This window comes from Salvelinus alpinus, chromosome 16 (assembly GCF_045679555.1).
Source record: "Salvelinus alpinus chromosome 16, SLU_Salpinus.1, whole genome shotgun sequence".
In the NCBI taxonomy this organism is placed as follows: domain Eukaryota; kingdom Metazoa; phylum Chordata; class Actinopteri; order Salmoniformes; family Salmonidae; genus Salvelinus; species Salvelinus alpinus.
In genome coordinates this window covers 53,159,471-53,171,995 of record NC_092101.1, presented here as the reverse complement: position 1 = coordinate 53,171,995, position 12,525 = coordinate 53,159,471, and the positions used below count along the sequence as shown (strand labels likewise).

The following is a 12,525-nucleotide window of genomic DNA, read 5'->3' as shown; positions in this document are numbered from 1 at the left end:
GGGATCTCAGATGTTACGAAGGAGAGGTTGAACAGGCTGGTGATAGGGGGTGCGACAATGGCGGCGGACAGTTTCAGAAATAGGGGGTCCAGATTGTCAAGCCCAGCTGATTTGTATGGGTCCAGGTTTTCCAGCTCTTTCAGAACATCTGCTATCTGGATTTGGGTAAAGGAGAAGCTGGGGAGGCTTGGGCGAGTAGCAGCGGGGGGGGCGGGGCTGTTGGCCAAGGTTGGAGTCGCCAGGAGGAAGGCATGGCCAGCCATTGAGAAATGCTTGTTGAAGTCTTCGATTATCATGGATTTATCGGTGGTGACCGTGTTACCTAGCCTCAGTGCAGTGGGCAGCTGGGAGGAGGTGCTCTTGTTCTCCATGGACTTTACAGTATCCCAGAACTTTTTGGAGTTAGAGCTACAGGATGCAAATTTCTGCTTGAAAAAGCTGGCCTTTGCTTTCCTGACTGACTGCGTGTATTGGTTCCTGACTTCCCTGAACAGTTGCATATCGCGGGGGCTCTTCGATGCTATTGCAGTTCGCCACAGGATGTTTTTGTGCTGGTCGAGGGCAGTCAGGTCTGGAGTGAACCAAGGGCTATATCTGTTCTTGGTTCTGCATTTTTTGAACGGAGCATGCTTGTCTAATATGGTGAGGAAGTAACATTTAAAGAATGACCAGGCATCCTCAACTGACGGGATGAGGTCAATATCCTTCCAGGGTACCCGGGCCAGGCCGATTAGAAAGGCCTGCTCGCAGAAGTGTTTTAGGGAGCGTTTGACAGTGATGAGGGGTGGTCGTTTGACCGCGGACCCGTGGCGGATACAGGCAATGAGGCAGTGATCGCTGAGATCTTGATTGAAGACAGCAGAGGTGTATTTGGAGGGCAGGTTGGTCAGGATAATGTCTATTAGGGTGCCCATGTTTACGGATTTAGGGTTGTACCTGGTGGGTTCCTTGATGATTTGTGTGAGATTGAGGGCATCAAGCTTGGATTGTAGGACTGCCGGGGTGTTAAGCATATCCCAGTTTAGGTCACCTAACAGAACAAACTCTGAAGCTAGATGGGGAGCGATCAATTCACAGATGGTGTCCAGGGCACAGCTGGGAGCTGAGGGGGGTCGGTAGCAGGCGGCAACAGTGAGAGACTTATTTCTGGAGAGATTAATTTTTAAAATTAGAAGTTCGAACTGTTTGGGCATAGACCTGGAAAGTATGACAGAACTTTGCAGGCTATCTCTGCAGTAGATTGCAACTCCTCCCCCTTTGGCAGTTCTATCTTGACGGAAAGTGTTATAGTTGGGTATGGAAATCTCAGAATTTTTGGTGGCCTTCCTAAGCCAGGATTCGGACACGGCAAGGACATCAGGGTTGGCAGAGTGTGCTAAAGCGGTGAGTAAGGCAAACTTAGGGAGGAGGCTTCTGATGTTGACATGCATGAGGCCAAGGCTTTTTCGATCACAGAAGTCAACAAATGAGGGTGACTGGGGACATGCAGGGCCTGGGTTTACCTCCACATCACCCGAGGAACAGAGGAGTAGTAGGATGAGGGTGCGGCTAAAGGCTATCAAAACTGGTCGCCTAGAGCGTTGGGGACAAAGAATAAAAGGAGCAGATTTATGGGCGTGGTAGAATAGATTCTGGGCATAATGTGCAGACAGGGGTATGGTGGGGCGTGGGTACAGCGGAGGCAAGCCCAGGCACTGGGTGATGATAAGAGAGGTTGTATCTCTGGACATGCTGGTCTCAATGGGTGAGGTCACCGCATGTGTGGGGGGTGGGACCAAGGAGGTATCAGAGGTACGGAGAGTGGAACTACAGGGTCCATTGCAAACCAAAACAATGATAATGATAACTAGCCTGAACAACAGTATGCAAGGCATATTGATATTTGAGAGAGACATACAATAAGGCATAAAGTGATTGCAGGTCTTGATTGGGAGAGCTAGCTAAAACAACAGGTAAGATAACAGCAGCAATAACAGGGTGCTAGTCTAACACAGCAACAACAGGTAAAAATGGCGACGACTAGGCAGAGAGGGTCGGATTAACTACACACAGATCCTGAGTTAAAGCACAGAGCCGACAGATAAAACACAAATGAACAGAATGGAGTACCGTGAATTAATGGACAGTCAAGCATGCATCAGCTATGTAGCCAAGTGATCATAGTGTCCAGGGGGCAGCCGTAGATGGAGCAGGGAGGCCTCCACTAAGCTAGCACGCGGCGTTTAAAGTTAGTAGCCCGGGGGGTGGTCTGCTCAGACGGAGGGGGTCTGCTCAGACGTGGTCGTGTCGACAGAGAATCCAAGCCAGATGGCGATGGCGAAAGAGAGGTTGTGAATTGTGTTTGCTAACTGGTGCTAGCTTCGTGGCAGTGGCGCTAGCTGCGCTAGCCGCAAGCTAGCTGTGAGGATCAGAAGCAGTGGCTCAGGGATTACGGCAGGAATCCGGCGTTGTTGTCGAGAGACAGTCCGATGCTGGTAAATTGGTGAGTAATATCCAGGCTAATAACAGGGCTGGTGTCTGTGCAGAAGGTAGAAGCTACTAGCAGCGGCAAAAAAAAATGGCTAAATTAGCTTGTAGCTGGTATTGTAGCCCAAGAATTCGCTGGTAGACCTCTTCAGCTAGCCGGCAGATGGGCCTAGCTCGAGGCTAGCTCAAGGCTAACTGGTGCTTGCTTCGGGACAGAGGTGTTAGCCAGTAGTAGCCACTCGGTTGCAGCTAGCTAGCTGTGATGATACGGTGTAATTGTCCAGAGCTTGCGTCAGGAATCCGGTGATGTGGTAGAGAAAAAGCAGTCCTATATGCTCTGGGTTGATATCGCGCTTGCAGACTGGCAGGTATTGGCCCGGTATTGAAGCTGGCTGTGTCCGAGTTGAGGGTGAAGACCGCAGCAGTGGCTAACTGACTACTAGCTAGTAGCTAGTTATCTGGCTAGCTTCTGATTGGGGTTACGGTTCTAAAGTATAAAAAAAATAGCAGGTCCGTACCACATTGGGTGAGGCGGAGTGTAGGAATGTATATTCAGTTCCTAGATGGAAAGTGAAATTAAAATATATACGAAATGTATACGAAAAATACGAAGACTATTTACACAGGACAGGACAAAACAAAGACACGTCCGACTGCTACGCCACACTTGGAACAATATTGATTATCTGGGAAAAAATATATATATTTACTTGTCAATCACACTTCACACACTATTTAATAGCATGTTCTAAAATAGCCATCAACATTATTCTAGAAAATATTCTGCTAGATAGTGTTTTTGTAAAGCAGAGTCAGGGTTAACAGTGGTCCCATTGAGGGATACAAAGACGCCCTATTTTCAGAATTTTAGTTATTTTCAGTGTTTTTTTTTTAATAAGATAACTTACATCTACAGTTGTTTGTCATGAACATGGACTTTATCTAGTAATTTTCTAGAAAAAGTGGATAAATTCATACAACAGATAAAGCATGAGAATTTAAATATATCGATTTTTGGTACATCCGACAAGGCCTCTATGTTACCTACGACATATAGGTAAAAAATTGTCATAAATCCAATAATAAATTAGAAAACGGTGTAAAAATGCATGCAATGAACAGATTAACGGTCGTAGGAACATGCTGACTAAGTTTAGAGCCTCTGACAGATTCAACTCAAGTAAAAGTGTTCTCCACCTTTGGAGAAATTGCTTTTGTACATCAGAGGATGTTTCCCCGATATATTGGACAGGACAACAATGACCATGGAGAAAATAAGAGAAGAGTCTGATTACTAAGCTACCAAGTTGATAGAAAATACTGTTATTCTCTGCTATTTTTGATATATTTTAAATATGCTTTAACTTCTCTCGAATGTAATTGCACATAAATGTGACATTTTACAATATATAATCAAATAAAAACGTTATAGCATTGGAAAAAAGAGTAAGAGATGAATAATTCAAAATGATTAAATTGATTCATTTAAACATCAAGAGAGAGAACGTAACAAAAGAGACCCTACAATACAGCTAAAGAGAGAGAGAGAAAACCGCAGCCCGGACACCTCACACAGGGGCAACAGAGCAACGGACACCCCGCCCAGACTGGCGAGACACCCTTCCAGACCTGCAAGACCCGCTCCTGAAGGACCTGCACCGAGAGAACCCACCCCAAGAGGACCTACACCCAGACCACAGCTTCACCAGCCACACCCCAACCAGCTGAGACCAGCCCGAGCAAACCGTGGCCACACCCTATATAGGCCCCCCCATATCAGACCTACGACCCTTCTGCCCGACCCCGGGCACCCCGACCCTGCAGCAAGGACCTCAACATTACAGGCACACATCCGCCCAGGCCGTGAGCAGAGCAATGGGCCAATCCCCACTAACGCACCCCCCCAAGCCCCATCGTGCACCCTAAGAGGTATGTATCAGATGTTCAACATGCTCTGATCACACCTACTGTGATGGTCCGAGGCCTAAACCACACAAAACACCACTAGACACTATGGAACACAAAGCTTTTACTATCTCATCCTGGAATATACAAGGTCTGAGGTCATCTGCCTTTGGCCTAAAGAGCAGGAAGCCAGACTTCATCTAATAAAATGAAAATAGAGACATTGTATGCTAATTTGGTATAGTGCAGACCTAACCTCTATCAAATTAGTCAAAAACAGGAACATTTTACATCTGGCTAGAAATTATTAATAAGGAAACTATCTCAACAGAGAAAAATGTCCTCCTGTGTGCTACCTATATCCCGCCACTAGAATCCCCATACTTTAATGAAGACAGCTTCTCCATCCTGGAGGGGGAAATCAATCATTTCCAGACCCAGGGACATGTACTAGTCTGTGGCGACCTAAATGCCAGAACTGGACAAGAACCTGACACCCTCAGCACACAGGGGGACAAACACCTGCCTGGAGGTGACAGCATTCCCTCCCCCATATGCCCCCCTAGGCACAACTATGACAAAACAACCAGCAAAAATGAGTCACAACTCCTTCAACTCTGTTGCACGCTGGGCCTGTACAAAGTCAATGGTAGGCTTTGAGGGGACTCCTACGGTAGGTACACCTACAGCTCATCCCTTGGCAGTAGTACTGTAGATTACTTTATCACTGACCTCAACCTAGAGTCTCTCAGAGCATTTACAGTCAGTCCACTGACACCCCTATCAGATCACAGCAAAATCACAATCTACTTGAACAGAGGAATACTCAATCATGAGGCATCAAAGCCAAAGGAACTGAGTAATGTTAAGAAATGCTATAGATGGAAGGAAAGTAGTGTGGAAACCAACCCCCAAAAAAACATTTATGCAACAACAAATTCAATCCCTTTTAGACAACTTCCTGGACAAAACATCACACTGTAATAGTGAAGGTGTAATCTTGTCAGTAAAAAGCCTAAAAAGTATATGACCTCTCAGCTTCCCTACCAAATCTAAAAATGTCAAGCAATGACAAATGGTTTGATTAAGAATGCAAAAACCTAAGAAAGAAATTGAGAGACCTATCCAACCAAAAACACATAGAGACCCAGAAAACCTGAGCCTATGCCTTCACTATGGTGAATCACTAAAACAATACAGAAATCAGCTCAACGTAATTGAAGAATCAATAGACTTTAACCACTTCTGGGAAAATTGGAAAACACTAAACAAACAACACGAAGAATTATCTATCCAAAACGGAGATGTATGAATAAACCACTTCCCCAATCTTTAACAAAGACCAAAAATATACATGATCATATACAAATCTTAGAATGAGCTATTAAATACCAGCAGAAGCAACTGGAGTCTTCAATTACATTGAATGAACTACAGGACAAAATAATAACCTGCCAACCCAAAAAGGCTGGTAGTGTTGATGAAATTGTAAAATATACAGACCACAATTCCAATTGGCTAAACTTAAACACTTTAACATCATCCTCAGCTCTGGCATCTTCCCCAAAATTTGGAACCAAGGACTGATAACCCCAATCCACAAAAGTGGAGACAAATTTGACCCCAATAACTACCATGGGATATGCGTCAACAGCAACCTTCGAAAAATCCTCTGCATCATCATTAACAGCAGACTTGTACATTTCCTCAGTGAAAACAATGTACTGAGCAAATGTCAAATTGGCTTCACACCAAATTACCGTACAACAGAACAAGTTTTCACCCTGCAAACCTTAATTGACAAACAAAAGAAAACAAAGGCAAAGTCTTCTCATGCTTTGTTGATTTCAAAAAAGCTTGACTCAATTTGGCATGAGGGTCTGCTATACAAATTGATGGAAAGTGGTGTTGGGGGTAAAACATACGACATTATAAAATCCATGTACACAAACAAAAGGTGTGCTAACCGCATTAGCAAAAAATACAAACATTTCTTTCCACAGGGCTGTGGGGTGAGACAGGGATGCAGCATAAGCCCCACCCTCTTCAACATGTATATCAACGAATTGGCGAGGGCACTAAAACAGTCTGCAGCACCCGGCCTCAACCTACTAGAATCTGAAGTCAAATGTCTACTATTTGCTGATGATCTGATGCTTCTGTCCCCAACCAAGGAGGGCCTACAGCAGCACCTAGATCTTCTGCACAGATTGTGTAAGACCAGGACCCTGACAGTAAATCTCAGTAAGACAAAAACAATAGTGTTCCAAAAAAGGTCCAGTTGTCGGGACCACAAATACAAATTCCATCTAGACACCGTTGCCCTAGAGCACACAAAAAACTATACATACCTCGGCCTGAACATCAGCGCCAAAGGTAACTTCCACAAAGCTGTGAACGATCTGAGAGACAAGGCAAGAAGGGCCTTCTATGCCATCAAAAGGAACATAAAAAGCAACAATTAGGATCTTGAATCACTTATAGAACCCATTGCCCTTTATGGTTGTGAGGTCCGTGGTCTTCTCACCAACCAAGAATTCACAAAAAAATGGGACAAACACCAAATTGAGACTTTAGAATTCTGCCAAAAATATCCTCAGTGTACAATGTAGAACACCAAATAAAGGAAGTGACTCCCAAACCTTCCATAACAAAGCCATCACCTACAGAGAGATGAACCTGGAGAAGAGCCCCCTAAGCAAGCTGGTCCTGGGGCTCTGTTCAGAAACAGACCCCACAGAGCCCCAGAACAGCAACACAATTAGACCCAACCAAATCATGAGAAAACAGAAATATAATTACTTGACACATTGGAAAGAATTAACAAAAAAACAGAGCAAACTAGAATGCTATTTGGCCCTAAACAGAGAGTACACAGTGGCAGAATACCTGACCACTGTGACTGACCCAAACTTAAGGAAAGCTTTGACTATGTACAGACTCAGTGAGCATAGCCTTGCTATTGAGAAAGGCCGCCGTAGGCAGACCTGACTCTCAAGAGAAGACAGGCTATGTGCACACTGCCCACAAAATGAGGTGGAAACTGAGCTGCACTTCCTAACCTCCTGCCAAATGTATGACCATATTAGAGAGACATATTTCCCTCCGATTACACAGATCCACAAAGAATTTGAAAACAAATCAATTTTTGATAAACTCCAATATCTACTGGGTGAAATACCACAGTGTGCATCACAGCAGCAGGATTTGTGACCTGTTGCCACAAGAAAAGGTCAACCAGTGAAGAACAAACACCATTGTAAATACAACCCATATTTATGTTTATTTATTTTCCCTTTTGTAATTGAACATCATTACAACACTGTATATAGACATAATGACATTTGAAATGTCTCTATTCTTTTGGAACTTGTGTGAGTGTAATATTTACTATTAACTTTGTATGGTATATTATCTACCTCACTTCCTTTGGCAATGTTAACATTTGTTTCCCATGCCAATAAAGCCCCTTGAATTGAATTGAGAGAGAGAGAAAGTGAACAAAAGAAAGAGAGAGAGAGAGAGCGCCCGCGAGAGCGAGAGGTGAATAGGAAAGAGATATCAGGGACTGAAACACTGTACTTATATACCAACACAAGGACAAGAGAAGGAAAGACGAAACCAAACACACAAAGAGAGACAGCAGATAAAAGACGAACACATCTCATTGAGATAACAGCCCATATCAGACTATATCTCAATGTGACGAAGACCCTAGAGCCTCTTGTTTCTGTTTCAGATGACCAGTGAGACGGAATGGAGCCACAACACAGAGAGAGCAGAAAAAGACTGAGCCCTAAAAAACAAATACATTCAGGCATCTGTCAGCTTGCTGCACCACGCGCTCCTCCGCTCTGTTTTGGGAGGAAACGTTGAATAATATAATAATATACAAACACATTACAATCAGACCTCAGTGAGAGGAGAGTAGAAAAGGGCACAGTGTGAGTCAGAAGAGAAAGTCTCTCTCTCTCCCCCTCTCTCTCTCTCTCCCCCTCTCTCTCTCTCTCCCCCTCTCTCTCTCTCTCCCCCTCTCCCCCCCCTCTCTCTCTCCCCCTCTCTCTCTCTCTCTGTATCCACACAGAGCAACATACTGTACTCGACTCCGTACCTGTTTATATGAGTTACTCTTCAACCATCTGTATCCACACAGAGCAACATACTGTACTCGACTCCGTACCTGTTTATATGAGTTACTCTTCAACCATCTGTATCCACACAGAGCAACATACTGTACTCTACTCTGTACCTGTTTATATGAGTTACTCTTCAACCATCTGTATCCACACAGAGCAACATACTGTACTCGACTCTGTACCTGTTTATATGAGTTACTCTTCAACCATCTGTATCCACACAGAGCAACATACTGTACTCGACTCTGTACCTGTTTATATGAGTTACTCTTCAACCATCTGTATCCACACAGAGCAACATACTGTACTCTACTATGTACCTGTTTATATGAGTTACTCTTCAACCATCTGTATCCACACAGAGCAACATACCCCTACTGTACTCTACTCCGTACCTGTTTATATGAGTTACTCTTCAACCATCTGTATCCACACAGAGCAACATACTGTACTCTACTCTGTACCTGTTTATATGAGTTACTCTTCAACCATCTGTATCCACACAGAGCAACATACTGTACTCTACTATGTACCTGTTTATATGAGTTACTCTTCAACCATCTGTATCCACACAGAGCAACATACTGTACTCTACTATGTACCTGTTTATATGAGTTACTCTTCAACCATCTGTATCCACACAGAGCAACATACTGTACTCGACTCCGTACCTGTTTATATGAGTTACTCTTCAACCATCTGTATCCACACAGAGCAACATACTGTACTCGACTCTGTACCTGTTTATATGAGTTACTCTTCAACCATCTGTATCCACACAGAGCAACATACTGTACTCTACTCTGTACCTGTTTATATGAGTTACTCTTCAACCATCTGTATCCACACAGAGCAACATACTGTACTCTACTATGTACCTGTTTATATGAGTTACTCTTCAACCATCTGTATCCACACAGAGCAACATACTGTACTCTACTATGTACCTGTTTATATGAGTTACTTTTCAACCATCTGTATCCACACAGAGCAACATACTGTACTCGACTCCGTACCTGTTTATATGAGTTACTCTTCAACCATCTGTATCCACACAGAGCAACATACTGTACTCTACTATGTACCTGTTTATATGAGTTACTCTTCAACCATCTGTATCCACACAGAGCAACATACTGTACTCTACTCTGTACCTGTTTATGAGTTACTCTTCAACCATCTGTATCCACACAGAGCAACATACTGTACTCTACTATGTACCTGTTTATATGAGTTACTCTTCAACCATCTGTATCCACACAGAGCAACATACTGTACTCGACTCCGTACCTGTTTATATGGCCGGATCCCGAACTTCCCCCTATTCCCTTTAAAGTGCACTATAAAGGGAATATGGTCCCTGTTAAAAAAGTAGCGCGTTACTTAGGGAATAGGGTAGCCATTGGAGACACATGTTTGGTTACAGGGCCTATTAAACTAGATACAGCCTGTCTGTTCCTGCCTGGTAGAGTTGTTGTTGGTCCCAAAGCAGCCGTGACTAAAATCACCCCTGTGACTATCTGGGTGATGAATCAATTAGAGGCAGAATCATTTAGTGCTATCAGAACATGTAAACACACTGCTAGAAGACAGGAGACAACCCTCACACTGTCCCTCGTTCATCTCTAATATGATAAAACGGGTCTATCAATTTACACATTGGCCCAAATGGCACCCTATTCCCGACTTAGCGCACTACTTTAGACCGGGGCCCAATAGGGGACTACTTTAGACCGGGGCCCAATAGGGGACTACTTTAGACCGGGGCCCAATAGGGGACTACTTTAGACCGGGGCCCAATAGGGGACTACTTTAGACCAGGGCCCAATAGGGGACTACTTTAGACCAGGGCCCAATAGGGGACTACTTTAGACCAGGGCCCAATAGGGGACTACTTTAGACCAGGGCCCAATAGGGGACTACTTTAGACCAGGGCCCAATAGGGGACTACTTTAGTCCAGGGCCCAATAGGGGACTACTTTAGACCAGGGCCCAATAGGGGACTACTTTAGACCAGGGCCCACTAGGGGACTACTTTAGACCAGGGCCCAATAGGGGACTACTTTAGACCAGGGCCCAATAGGGGACTACTATAGACCAGGGCCCAATAGGGGACTACTTTAGACCAGGGCCCAATAGGGGACTACTTTAGACCAGGGCCCAATAGGGGACTACTATAGACCAGGGCCCAATAGGGGACTACTTTAGACCAGGGCCCAATAGGGGACTACTATAGACCAGGGCCCAATAGGGGACTACTATAGACCAGGGCCCAATAGGGGACTACTATAGACCAGGGCCCAATAGAGGACTACTTTAGACCAGGGCCCAATAGGGGACTACTATAGACCAGGGCCCAATAGGGGACTACTATAGACCAGGGCCCAATAGGGGACTACTTTAGACCAGGGCCCAATAGGGGACTACTATAGACCAGGGCCCAATAGGGGACTACTTTAGACCAGGGCCCAATAGGGGACTACTTTAGACCAGGGCCCAATAGGGGACTACTTTAGACCAGGGCCCAATAGAGGACTACTTTAGACCAGGGCCCAATAGGGGACTACTTTAGACCAGGGCCCAATAGGGGACTACTTTAGACCAGGGCCCAATAGAGGACTACTTTAGACCAGGGCCCACTAGGGGACTACTTTAGACCAGGGCCCACTAGGGGACTACTTTAGACCAGGGCAAAGTAGTAAGGTGTGAGTCCCAAAATGAAATGGGTTGCCATAACTCCCTATAGATATTACTGTACTGACTCTGACTGGACTGACTGGGGTAACACCGTGACTCTGACAGGACTGACTGGGGTAATGATGAAATAATGATAATGATGTAAATGATAATGACGATAATGATAATAATGATAATAATAATGATAAAAAATGGTAACGATAATGATAATAATGACGATAATAATGATAATAATAATGATAATGACGATAATGATAATAATGACAATAATAATGATAATGATAATAATTACAATAATAATGATAAAAATGGTAACGATAATGATAATAATGATCATAATGATAATAATAATGATAATAAAGACAATAATAATGATAATGATAATGATAATAAAGACAATAATAATGATAATAATAATGATAATGATAATAATAATAATAATCTCTGTAAGTAATATTAGGACATATTACTACTATTCTACTACGGGTCGCAGCGTTCCTCAGACAGTTGCTTCCTATATCCCTCTTTCACTTCAGATCCAGAGAATTCCCAAGGAACTCTATCCCTCTTTTTCAGTCTCTCCCTCTCACCCAGTCTCTCACCCAGCCTCTCACCCAGTCTCTCACCCAGTCTCTCACCCAGTCTCTCACCCAGTCTCTCACCCAGTCTCTCCCTCTCACCCAGTCTCTCACCCAGTCTCTCACCCAGTCTCTTTCACAGTCTCTCTCCCTCTCACCCAGTCTCTCTCCCTCTCACCCAGTCTCTCTCCCTCTCACCCAGTCTCTCTCCCTCTCACCCAGTCTCTCTCCCTCTCACCCAGTCTCTCTCCCAGTCTCTCTCCCTCTCACCCAGTCTCTCTCCTTCTCACCCAGTCTCTCCCTCTCACCCAGTCTCTCCCTCTCACCCAGTCTCTCTCCCAGTCTCTCCCTCTCACCCAGTCTCTCACCCAGTCTCTCCCTCTCACCCAGTCTCTCCCTCTCACCCAGTCTCTCTCCCAGTCTCTCCCTCTCACCCAGTCTCTCTGCCAGTCTCTCCCTCTCACCCAGTCTCTCTCCCAGTCTCTCCCTCTCACCCAGTCTCTCCCTCTCACCCAGTCTCTTTCCCAGTCTCTCTCTCTTTCACAGTCTATCACTCTTTCACAGTCTATCACTCTTTCACAGTCTATCACTCTTTCACAGTCTATCACTCTCACCCAGTCCCTCTCACCCAGTCCCTCTCCCCCAGTCTCTCTCCCCCAGTCTCTCCCCCAGTCTCTCCCCCAGTCTCCGTTCCAGTTAAGGTCATATACTTTGGGATTAAGTCGGTCTGAGAAGCCTCTTTG

The 12,525-nt window shown here is 44.7% G+C and overlaps 1 protein-coding gene across 1 annotated transcript in view; it reads right to left on the bottom strand.

Annotated features, from left to right (window-relative positions):
* LOC139541684 (lipoma-preferred partner homolog) overlaps window positions 1-12,525 on the bottom strand; it is a 513,132-nt gene that overhangs the window by 436,982 nt on the left and 63,625 nt on the right. The window lies entirely within an intron of this gene.